The sequence below is a fragment of the Lissotriton helveticus genome, chromosome 12 (genome assembly GCF_964261635.1).
Source record: "Lissotriton helveticus chromosome 12, aLisHel1.1, whole genome shotgun sequence".
NCBI classification, from domain to species: Eukaryota; Metazoa; Chordata; class Amphibia; order Caudata; family Salamandridae; genus Lissotriton; species Lissotriton helveticus.
In genome coordinates, this window is record NC_136073.1 from 806,339,612 (window position 1) to 806,351,972 (window position 12,361).

A 12,361-nucleotide genomic window follows, 5' to 3' on the forward strand; every position below is an offset into this window, starting at 1 on the left:
CTGACGCCAGACAACCGGGGGCTGTCCGAAGCATCGAAAAGGTTAAAGCGCTGCAATTTTATTGGGCGGCTAGCTCTCTTATGGAGTGTGTGTTTGGAAGAATGTGGGATGTAGCAAGCCCTATATAGAAGATGTTATGATTAGTGTAATACACACTTCAGGGGAAAAAAGAGAAACAAACAGATGGCTGAGTTCATGGATACCATTATTATTAGAACATTGCAATGTTGAGAGTTCTATTGAATACAATGGAGTGCTCCGAGCTTCTACAGACCAGCAAAGCAACATTCCAATGTTGTTTTACAAAGGCCTCTCGGAGTTCGAGGGGATTTAAACCCCTTCTGGCTCCGAGAGGCCTTTGTTTTATTTGTTAGAACATTCTGCCCCCTAGTGGCAGAATGTTCTAATAATCTTATAGCCCTCCGTAGCTGGGCTGGAGCGGGCCTTTAATGGCTGGTATAGCCCGTTACGGCGGGCTATAAGGCTATATTAGAACACTGGAATGTTGGGAGCTCCCTTGAAGACATTGGAGTGCTTCAGGCTTCCAATGGCCGGTAGAAGCCCGGAACTACAACATTCAAATGTTTGCGGTCCATAGGTGTTGCTGTGAACAAAGGCCTCACGGAGGCCAAGGGGATTTCAACCCCCTCGGGCTCCGTGAGGCCTTTGTTTGACAAATTAGTACAATCTGTCCTCTAGGGGCAGAATGTTCTAATAGCCTTCAAGCCCTCTGTAGTGGGGTCTATCTACCAGCTATTAAAGGCCTGCTCACTTGTTAACGCTGGAATGGGCCTTTAATGGCTGGTAGAACAGGCTACGTCGGGCTCTAAGGCTATATTAAACAACATTGGGGATGAAGACGGGTCCCTTGGGGCTCATGTTGCTACATGTGAAATCACTGTTGCACGACTGTGTGGTCAACGACATTGAATGCTGCAGACAGAGTAAATCCAGAATGCCAACATGGCTGTCATCCATAGGCCAGCATGGTGAATAGAGCATACTCCCTTCCTTCCGGCTATGGTTCATGCCTACTGGGTGTGGAGGATTACCAGTCTATATAAAATCATAAATCTGCTTTCTGAACACGCAAAAGGTATAGCAGGGCTGCAGTGGTGCAAGCTTCCATCACATTAACAAAACACCAAAGCACCAACCGATGGAGCAAGTCATCCCTTACCCAAAGAGGAAGGAGGAGTATCTGTTGAAGCTTCTCTTGCACGCAGCACAGGAACAGTGCAGGCACAGCAAATGCAGTTCTTCCTCACATACCAGATATTGCACGGGGTGCATCAGTGCAAGCGTCCCTCACATACACAGAAGAGGCACAGCACAAGAGGAAGTAGCCAAGCTTCCCTTTCATACAGACATGGAGAGCAATACTTCAGGCTTATCACACCACGTGAGCAGCATAGGGAAAGAAAAGTGCAACCCTCCCACAAATACAAGCTACTGTGTGGGCTGCCCCAGTGGAAAGGTCCCTCGCCCAAATAGAAAAGGCACAGCACACATGCACAGCAACGTGCAGCCTTGCCTGTGAAACCAGAACAGCGACAGCACACAAGCTTCCCCTAATGTGCAGAGTAACACGTCGGACAGCCGCAACACAAGATTGAGTTATATTCTAGAAAATATAGAATGCAAGGATTACACACAGAGCTGAGGCAACACAACTGTGAAGTCCTTTGACACACACAGAACAGCCATGGTCCCAGTGCTTAATTTGCGCCAGTGTTTACCGGTGCTCGACTCCAGCACTTATTTCCAAACACTGCACCAATTTATGACGGTCCACCACATAGTGACACTGCATCTCTACTGTTGAACATGGCAAAGGAGCAGAGCGTTTATCAGCTCAACATACTTAAAAAAAATAAACCAGGAAGTCCATTCCATAATTTCAGCATATGGTGACCTAGAATAGTCCAAACTGTCTATTATGATTATGTTTGTTAACTGGTACCAATGACATTGGCATTCACACTGGCATGGGCAGGGGGTTGTGCCAGCCAAAGTAACTTCCTAAAAACTACCTTTGGGGTGGCACTTATTTACTTAACAAACACAGCAAAGCATAGGACATTGGGCTATAGTGAAAGCACATACACAAAAGACGTAGTGTAGGTGAAGCACGCAGAGTACAATCTTCATTCGCGCACAAAAAACAGGCAATCTTTGCTCACACACACAGAAGAGGGGCAGCGCAGAAATATCAGCAAATAAATCTTCTCTCCCACACAGAACAAGTACAGGGCAGATATCAGCAATGAAATCTTCCCTCACACACAAAACAAGTACAGCACAGATATCAGCAATGAAATCTTCCCTCACACACAAAACAAGTACAGCACAGATATCAGCAATGAAATCTTCCCTCACACACAGAACAAGTACAGTGCAGATATCAGCAATTAAATCTTCTCGCCCACACAGAACAAGTACAGGGCAGATATCAGCAATGAAATCTTCCCTCACACACAGAACAAGTACAGCGCAGACATCAGCAATTAAATCTTCTTGCCCACACAGAACAAGTACAGGGCAGATATCAGCAATGAAATCTTCCCTCACACACAGAACAAGTACAGCGCAGACATCAGCAATTAAATCTTCTCTCCCACACAGAACAAGTACAGTGCAGACATCAGCAATTAAATCTTCTCTCCCACACAGAACAAGTACAGTGCAGACATCAGCAATTAAATCTTCTCGCCCACACAGAACAAGTACAGGGCAAATATCAGCAATGAAATCTTCCCTCACACACAGAACAAGTACAGCGCAGACATCAGCAATTAAATCTTCTCGCCCACACAGAACAAGTACAGGGCAGATATCAGCAATGAAATCTTCCCTCACACACAGAACAAACACAGCGCAGACATCAGCAATTAAATCTTCTCTCCCACACAGAACAAGTACAGGGCAGATATCAGCAATTAAATCTTCCCTCACACACAGAGCAAGTACAGTGCAGACATCAGCAATTAAATCTTCTCGCCCACACAGAACAAGTACAGGGCAGATATCAGCAATGACATCTTCCCTCACACACAGAACAAGTACAGCGCAGACATCAGCAATTAAATCTTCTCTCCCACACAGAACAAGTACAGGGCAGATATCAGCAATGAAATCTTCCCTCACACACAGAACAAGTACAGCGCAGACATCAGCAATTAAATCTTCTCTCCCACACAGAACAAGTACAGGGCAGATATCAGCAATGAAATCTTCCCTCACACACAGAACAAGTACAGTGCAGACAGCAATTAAATCTTCTCTCCCACACGGAACAAGTACAGGGCAGATATCAGCAATGAAATCTTCCCTCACACACAGAACAAGTTCAGCGCAGACATCAGCAATTAAATCTTCTCTCCCACACAGAACAAGTACAGGGCAGATATCAGCAATTAAATCTTCCCTCACACACAGAACAAGTACAGTGCAGACATCAGCAATGAAATCTTCTCTACCACACGGAACAAGTACAGGGCAGATATCAGCAATGAAATCTTCCCTCACACACAGAACAAGTGCAAGGCAGATATCAGCAATGAAATCTTCCCTCACACACAGAACAAGTACAGGGCAGATATCAGCAATGAAATCTTCCCTCACACACAGAACAAGTACAGGGCAGATATCAGCAATGAAATCTTCTCTCCCACACGGAACAAGTACAGGGCAGATATCAGCAATGAAATCTTCCCTCACACACAGAACAAGTTCAGCGCAGATATCAGCAAGGAAATCTTCTCTCCCACACAGAACAAGTGCAAGGCAGATATCAGCAATTAAATCTTCTCTCCCACACAGAACAAGTGCAAGGCAGATATCAGCAATGAAATCTTCCCTCACACACAGAACAAGTACAGCGCAGACATCAGCAATTAAATCTTCTCGCCCACACAGAACAAGTACAGGGCAGATATCAGCAATGAAATCTTCCCTCACACACAGAACAAGTACAGCGCAGACATCAGCAATTAAATCTTCTCTCCCACACAGAACAAGTACAGGGCAGATATCAGCAATGACATCTTCCCTCACACACAGAACAAGTTCAGCGCAGATATCAGCAAGGAAATCTTCTCTCCCACACAGAACAAGTGCAAGGCAGATATCAGCAATTAAATCTTCTCGCCCACACAGAACAAGTACAGGGCAGATATCAGCAAGGAAATCTTCTCTCCCACACAGAACAAGTGCAAGGCAGATATCAGCAATGAAATTCTTCCCTCACACATACATAGAACAGGTAGAGTGCAGATATCAGCATTGAAATCTTCCCTCACACATACATCCAACAAGTACAGTGCAGATACTGGATGACGGTCTTTATTTTGCACTGAGTTGGCATCAGTAAAGCATTCGGCTCTGACTCGGTTTGCTGAAGATAACATTGTTGAAGATAAACAAGATGATTTTTTAGAACATTCAACCTCTTCCCATGGGAGACATCTTCAGAGCCCTTAAGGTTTCCAGGTCCACTTGAGTAGCTCATCCCATGGTGTAGTGTGCTACTAATCGACTAAGCACCCAATTGCTTCGTCAGCCGTAGTAAGCGCTATATATAAATAACCATGCCATACCAGTCTGTCCAGTCCAAGTATTTGCTTTCTGGGACTTGTAAGTTGTAGTCCTGTACCTCGACTATAAAATCAGGACAACACATGCTTAAATGCAAAGTAAAACAAGACCTGTACCGGAGAAGCTAACCACGAATGGACATTGATAATTTGAAAGCTCCGTATCTTTCTCTCCTCCCTGGTTCTATATATTTGAAATGCCCATTTCCAGAGCAGACCCCTCCCTGGAATGTTCCACTCAGACCACAGCTTTCTGTCCATCTATTTGTTGCTGTTTCAGTCAGAGCAGTGCAGACACATCTAGTGCATTGGTGGCTCTCCGCTAAGGCAGAGGAGCATTGCCCCACTGCTCTTTGAGTAGTGCAAAAAATAAAAAATAAATGATAATAACAATGCTGGACTCTGAGATGGTACAAAAGGGGGTGGTGATGGACGGAGCATCTGAACCAATCAAACACTCACACCCAGTCAACAGATCTGGGTTTAATCCATCACCGTTCTTTAGCCCACTCTGCCACCCCAGTTCAGACATGGCCATATGCAAATCAGTCTGACCCTGTGCCTCATGGGAACAGTCCAGCCCGAACTGCCAAGCCATGCCTTCCCTGGACCGGATTCAAGCTTCCTAGGACCGGTTTCTGGCATTACAGCCGTCTTCAGCCAGGCTTGCTTGAATCCAGTGGCAAAGTGAGCAAGGGACTCACGTCTGAGCATACCTGGACTCTGAGATGGGGCGGGGCGGGGCTGAGCTCCCTAGAGGAGAGTGAGGAGTGGTTTGCACTCCCTAAGTGCGAATGACTGTTTGGCCGGCCAAACAGTCATGCGCACTTAGCATGTTCACCACTTGGCTGTGTTGCACAGCCAGGTGGAGACCATGCCCAGGCTCCAAGACCCTGCCTGAGCAGCCAAACAGGACGCTCAGACCAATCACGATGCTGCTCATGCAGCGTCGTGCGTGCCTGGGAGAGTCCGTAAGCCTGGGTGCTTCCGGTGCTGAGAGAAGAGTACGGAGGAGAGGCGTGCGGCGGCGGGGAAGTTACATTTATTTTACTTATTTTTTATCCACTCCCCCGCCCCACCACCCCATATTGAAGCAACCGCCACTGATCTAGTGTACTCCCTTTTATTTCGTTCTTTTGAGTTATCTGAGGTGCTCACACATCAGATGAACTCAGTTTAGTCCTTTCCTTCAGCAGTTAAAACGAGGCTTGCGGACCAACAGTGTGGTGCTAACGTGGAGGACCCTCAACCTAGGAGATGGGGATTCCTGTACACACTACAAACATTGCAACTGTGGGGGCTGTTCCACCACCGCTTAAAATGTAGGAAAATACAATTTGTCGCCCACACTACTATATGTGAAACATACCACACAAACTATTAAGGCATAGTTGGAATTAATTACATTGAACAACGACCCAACAAAAACACAAATTCTATGTAGATTATGATTCAAATGCATCATGATTGCACACGTCTTAAGAAACAGACATACAAAAACTTGGTTTACAAGTATTTAATTTATTTATTTGAGTTTGATATAGTGCTTGATAGACCAGAGGGTATCAGAGCGCTTTACAGGTTATGCAAATACATAAATACGTTTATAAGAGGTACAAAATGAACTCTTAATGTAAAAGTAAAAGGCAGTACAGCACTCAATGGTTATAGAGTCAAAAGAAAAACACAGGTTATAGGGAGGAGAAAGGCATCAGGGGGAAAAAAGGTGAATGAGCAAGTCACAATGAGGCAATTGAGCAGGTAATGTGACCATCTAGAAGGTGTTGATCAACAAGGGGAACGAAGAACAGTGTGTGTGCCTGTGAAAGTAGCTGTTGAGCAGTAAAGATTTGAGTTCACGTTTGAATGAGGGGAAGGAGGGGTTACATCTGACCTCTTTAGGTAGAGAGTTCCAGATCTTCGGAGCATTACCTGAGAAGGAACAAGATTGAGATGATCTGTTCTTGAAGTTTTGAGGAAGGAGAAGACAAGCGTTGAAGGTTCTCACTGTTCGGGTTCTTCCAGCTCTTGGGATTCTGGTTTCTAAGTATTGTTTTTTTGTGTATGAAGCACTTTGTGGGTGATGCAGGCTGTCTTGAAAAAGCATCTGCCTTCGATGGGAAGCCACTAGGACTACTGTGGTAAAATGGAATGAGTGAAAAAGCTTTCACTAATGTATCACTTAACTATTTTCAATGTACGTAACATAAGCATCATTGGGTGGGTGGGTTAGGACTACTATCATGAAGAATCCTCATGGGACAACCCAGATGGTGGTATGCATTACCCAACTCTTTAATCTAAGTAATGTAAATTTTTGTGTGTTGTACCATTTACATAGCAGTTTATAATCGTGGAAAGGCCACAAGGGATTCGATAATTCTATTCCTACAGCCCGGAAACCATCTCAGCGTGCATGGTTGATAGGCGGGTGGATGTAGTTTGGCCAATTTTGGAGGAGTTGTGTGAGGTCCATGGAGTTCAATGACATGCTTCAAATACAGGGTAATGAACATTGTGATTATAGGTGCCGCGACCCAACTCAGGAGTATATGGAGTACACACTGACGTTAAAGAGGCCTAACCCACGGATACAATAACCAGGGTATATGTGCAAACAGAGGTAAAGGCCCTCATATACATGCCAGTTTACCTCCGGGGTGAGCCGGCGTTTAAATCATACAGGCACCTACACAGTACTGACCTATCAGGAGGGCACGTGTGCATTTAACCAACAACAGGCAGCAACCACACAACACCCTGCAATCCAGATGGTAACACATGCAAGGCCCTGCCAAATGAGTGGAATGACAAAAAACATGTAACGGTGCAACAAGGCTGGTTGGAAGAGCAGAGCCATGCAGATCTGTAACACCTATGCACCTCAAGAACAAGGCGAGAAGTTGGAGAGGAGACAAAGTTGACATCCTTCACAGAAGCTACCACCATTAAAGGCCCAGATTTCACCTCCTAGGCCACAGGAGGCAACATTCAGAGCAAGGTTTCTTGTGTAAAGCCACTTTCATGCTCCCAAATCTGGATGAGTCCTGGTTGGGTCATGCATCATGCCTTGTCAGCCGTGCCACACCCTAGCATCAGGTGAGACACAAAGCACGTTGTAGCATACTGCGCTGGCAGAACAAGACTGCATTGGCACACTCGTGCAACTTTTCAGTAACCAACCATCCAGTCTTTGCTGTATTTGACTTACATCAGGAGGTATCTCCCTGTCCATAAAAAGTTAAATCCGGGCATTTTTCACTTTCATCATTAGTAGCAAATGGCATCAGAGTTAAAAAAAAAAAGAAGTATAATGAAAGAAGACCTGCTTCTATTGGTTGGTGAGGACGCACAGGATGGTACAGATGTTGTAGGGGCTCATTTTCTACAGTCTTGTCTGATCTGTGATCCTCACAAGAAACAACTTTTACATACATTTGTTAACTATCATTCCTAACTCCCTCACCACCCCCACTAGCGCAAACAACTGCTCTCACGCGTAGTGATGGCCCTTTGATTCACACAATGGAACTTGGAAGTCTTCCCTCTACAACTTGCTTCGGATTGGCGTGGCTGCTTACAAATGGCGCGGCGTTACATTCATATATTGGACTTTAAATGCTTCATTTATTCAGTCACATTATGTCGTATTAACATTGATCATTGTTCCCTCCTTTGCTTCAATAACACTGCAAAGAATGATCACGACTTTCTTTGTAGAGAGGGACCTTGACAGGCCCCCACCGCTGAAACAAATGACATAATCCTAAAATGTATTATAACACCTTTAAAGTCCAGATGAAGGCTCCTGACTCTATATGACTGGATTGAAACATCAAGTTTTCAGAAGCATCTCAATGAGAATTTTAGGCTCCACAAGCGGACACTTTGAAAGACACAGCATGACGTAATTTTAGGAAATCTTTTCGGTCCAGTAGGTCTGGCTGTTTTCACAGAAGTGTTCCTCACTACTTTACATTGAGCCCTGTTCTGTCCACACTGTTGGTCACCTTATGTCGCCATTTGCAAACCAGCAAGCTTGCAATACATTAATTAAACCTGTATATTGCCTCACATTCCCATGTCTTAGTTTCCCATTACATGGATTGGGCTTTCTCTAAATGTGTTTGTTGAACCTTTTTAGATTATTCAAAAAATGAGTAATGCAAACTTAATTCACCTGATATCCTGAAAGGCGATTGCATTACTTTCTTAGTAAGCCCTTAGCGGCTATTTCTGGGAGGTGCCTGGCTCCCGAGCTATTATTTTTTTTAAGCATTGCCGTATCGAAAGGCTTGATGTTGTTTTTATTCTGTTCATGTGTTTACCTGTTTATACACTTTTGTTTTAGTTTCATTTCTATTACCAGTATTCGTGGCTGCTGGACCCCAGTTTGCATTCTTGTTGATTTGTCCATTGCTGTGTTTTTAATCAAAGCGCCCCAGTGCACTTTCCTGCTTGTATCGGCCACCTGTCATGTCCACTGACCATGGCCGTATTAATGGACTGAAAAGTGCATCCGTGCTGAAGGCGTGCCAAAGGCAAACCCGTCTGCGCCTGTCCGCAGCCAGATTGCGCTGTACTCCAGGACCCTTGGTCTCCGCGCTTCCTATATCTATCCGAGGTCGGAATTACTATCTTTTGAATTCAAAGGTAAGTCATCCTTTTGTGCAGCCTTCAATCCTCACTCACCTGACGACTGGTCAGCCTTCCCTCACTAAAACTTTGTTTTGAATCCCAACCCACAGTCTCGTCACAAGGGCAACTTGATGTCGCGCTCGAAACGGGTAGCTTCGCATGCTGTGCCCTTGGCCCACTCCAACAACTCGTTCCATGCCTGCTTCGAAACACAAGGTCCCTCGTTAAACACAGTCAGGAATTTGTAGATTTACTAGAATTAGTGAGACCGGATGTCTCTTTCCTTATCGAAACCTGGGCTGATGCTGCATCTGACCCAGATTTCATCATCGCTATTCCGGAGGGCTATGAGGTGGCTAGACTTGATAGGAAGAACAAGCGAGGAGGGATAGCAATTGTATATCGGAATCACCTCAATGATACTTTTAAACCGCTCCCACCTTTGGGTTGTGAGGCGCTTCTTGAAGAAGAAGAATACTTATGCTTTCAATGGTCTTCTGGTTTAATGGCCCCCTGGCCCAAAAGAAGCATTTGCTAAAACTTTGTTAGATGTAATTGGATCATGCACAGCGCTTCCAAACTATTGTTTTGGGAGACTTACGTTTTCATTTAGAGTTATCAGAGGATAGGGACACATAACAGCTTATTGATACTATATCAAATCTAGAGATGAGTCAATTGGTCAAGTTATGTACACATCAAGCGGGCCATACGCTTGATGGTATCTTTACTAATGACCTCAGTGTATCCGTCGAGAAGGTTATTCCTCTAACATGGACCGACCACTAGGCTAGAACCTTTAATTTAAAAATTCCATCTACAAAAACCCCAGGACATAAAGCATCTACATTTTTAAATCACAGTCAGTAGAATCAATTAGATAGCTCTGAATGTAATGAGCTACTGACTAAGTCTCAACCTTCTTCTGAGAACAATGCTGACGTGGATCGTGTTGCAGCCAATTTTACCAGCTGGATCGACACAGCAATTACGCGACTAGCTGCTGTAAAACATACCAAGGCTAAACATAGAGCTTTACCATCTGCGCCTTGGTATTCTCAAGAACTTAGACAGTTTGGCAGAGTATAGGCGTCAGGAACAGCGGTGGAGAATTAATTACAGCCCTGATGAGAAAACTAAATACAAAGCAATGATTAAAGATTTTTTTTTTTAAATGTTGCTAAAGCCACATTTTTTACAAACAAATTAAATTCAGCAATAAACTAATCAAACAAGCTCTTTAATACCGTCAACATCCTCTCTAAGTTTGTCCCCTCAGATCAGTCACTCTGACAAAATGGTGGATTTTATTCCTTTCCAAAGTGACTAATACTTTTAAAGAATTAACTGATCTGGCTGGAAATACCAAGCCTTTAATGAGCAAGGAGTTAACAGAGATCACCATCCCCTCCATTACAGAGCAAAGGCCAGCACTGTTTATTACATTTACAGAAGATTGGGTGACTAAATGAATTCCCAATGCTATGTCGGGCGCCCCATCAGACCCCTGTCCTCCGCGGGTCCTTCCTCCAGTAGCTAAAACTATTTCAATACATCTTACAACTCCCTTAAACAGAATACTGGCCTCATGTTGCTTTCCCTTAACACTGAAGAAGCACCTATATTACCACTCCTTAAAAACGCGTCACTTGACCCTCTGGCATTAAAAAACCACAGGTCGATATCTCAACTTCCACTCCCGGCAAAAATTCTGGAAGAAACCCTAAATATGGGTATCATGGCCTTTTTAGATTCCATGAGCATCCTGGATCCAGTTCAACATGGTTTCAGATCAAACCATTTCACCGAATCGGCTCTCCTCGAGGCAAGTGAGGAAATCAGGGCTACTGTTGACAATGGAGAAAAATCAGCCCTGATTTTGCTTGATCTCTCTGTTCGACACAGTTCACCACTCATTATTGGTCAACCGTCTCGTACAGAAAAGCACTGGGGATCAAGCATTACATTTACTTAAGTCAATTCTGTCAAAACAGGAGTAGGTGGTGACTCTTGGAAATTTGACCTGAGATCCATTTATACTTCCTTGCGGGGTCCCTCAGGGGTCCTCGCTTTGTACAACTCGTTTTAATACATATATTATTCCCCTCATTGAGCTCACCAGATCTTTTGGCTTCTCTGTCCTCTCATATGCAGACGACACCCAGTTAGTGGTGTTGATCTCCTCAAACCCTGAGATATTTTCTCGCAGATTTAACCTTTGCATGAGAAACATTGTGGAATGGATGCAAAAAAACTGCTGAAAAATCAATTCGGAAAAAAGAGGTGTTGCTATTTGGCAAGGGCACTTCATTCTGGGGCACAGCTTGGTGGCCATCAAATTTGGGCAGTCTTCCAGTGCCAGTTCAAAGAGTGAGGAATTTAGGGGTCATCTTTGACATACAGTTGGTGTTTTCTAATCATCTAAACCAGGTTGCCCCTGCCTGTTTTTTTTTACTATGAAGGTACTGAAAAAACACATTTCTTCCCCTTGAGCTAATGAAAATGGTAATTTCGGCTTTGGCAATTTCGAGGCTCAATTACTGTAGTTTGTACGTGGTCTCTCCGCAGCATATAATTAGTAAGCGACAAATGCTACAGAACGAGGCTGCCAGAGTTCTGCTGAATCTCCCAAAATGTAGTTCCATCTCTCAGAGCATTCACAATCTGTGCTGGTTACCCTTTAGGGAGCAGATTAAATGTTAAGCCCTGTGCTGGGCCCATAAGGCACTTCACGGGGTTGCTCTGCTCTGCCTTTAACAGACCTTCAAGTAGTACATACCCTCGCATAATCTGCATTCCTCGACTGCCAACAAGGTAGTGGTTCCCGGGATCAAGAACGCTCATTGCAAAGGGAAGAAGCTTCTCCCATACTACTTGTGAATGGTGGAGTGCATTGCCAGACCAACTGAGAGACCAACTGAGAGCACAGACTAATTTGTTTGGCTTCAGAAAGCAACTAAAGACCTGTCTGTTTCCTGTGGTTACTGAGTAAGTCCTTTGACCTCTTCTTTTTCTGTAAGTTACTGTGTTTGACACAGCCCAAAGATGCCTCTTTTGGTATATGGTAAAAGCACGCTTTACAAAATATATTAACATAACCTAGCTGAACCTTTAGCATAACAAGATAA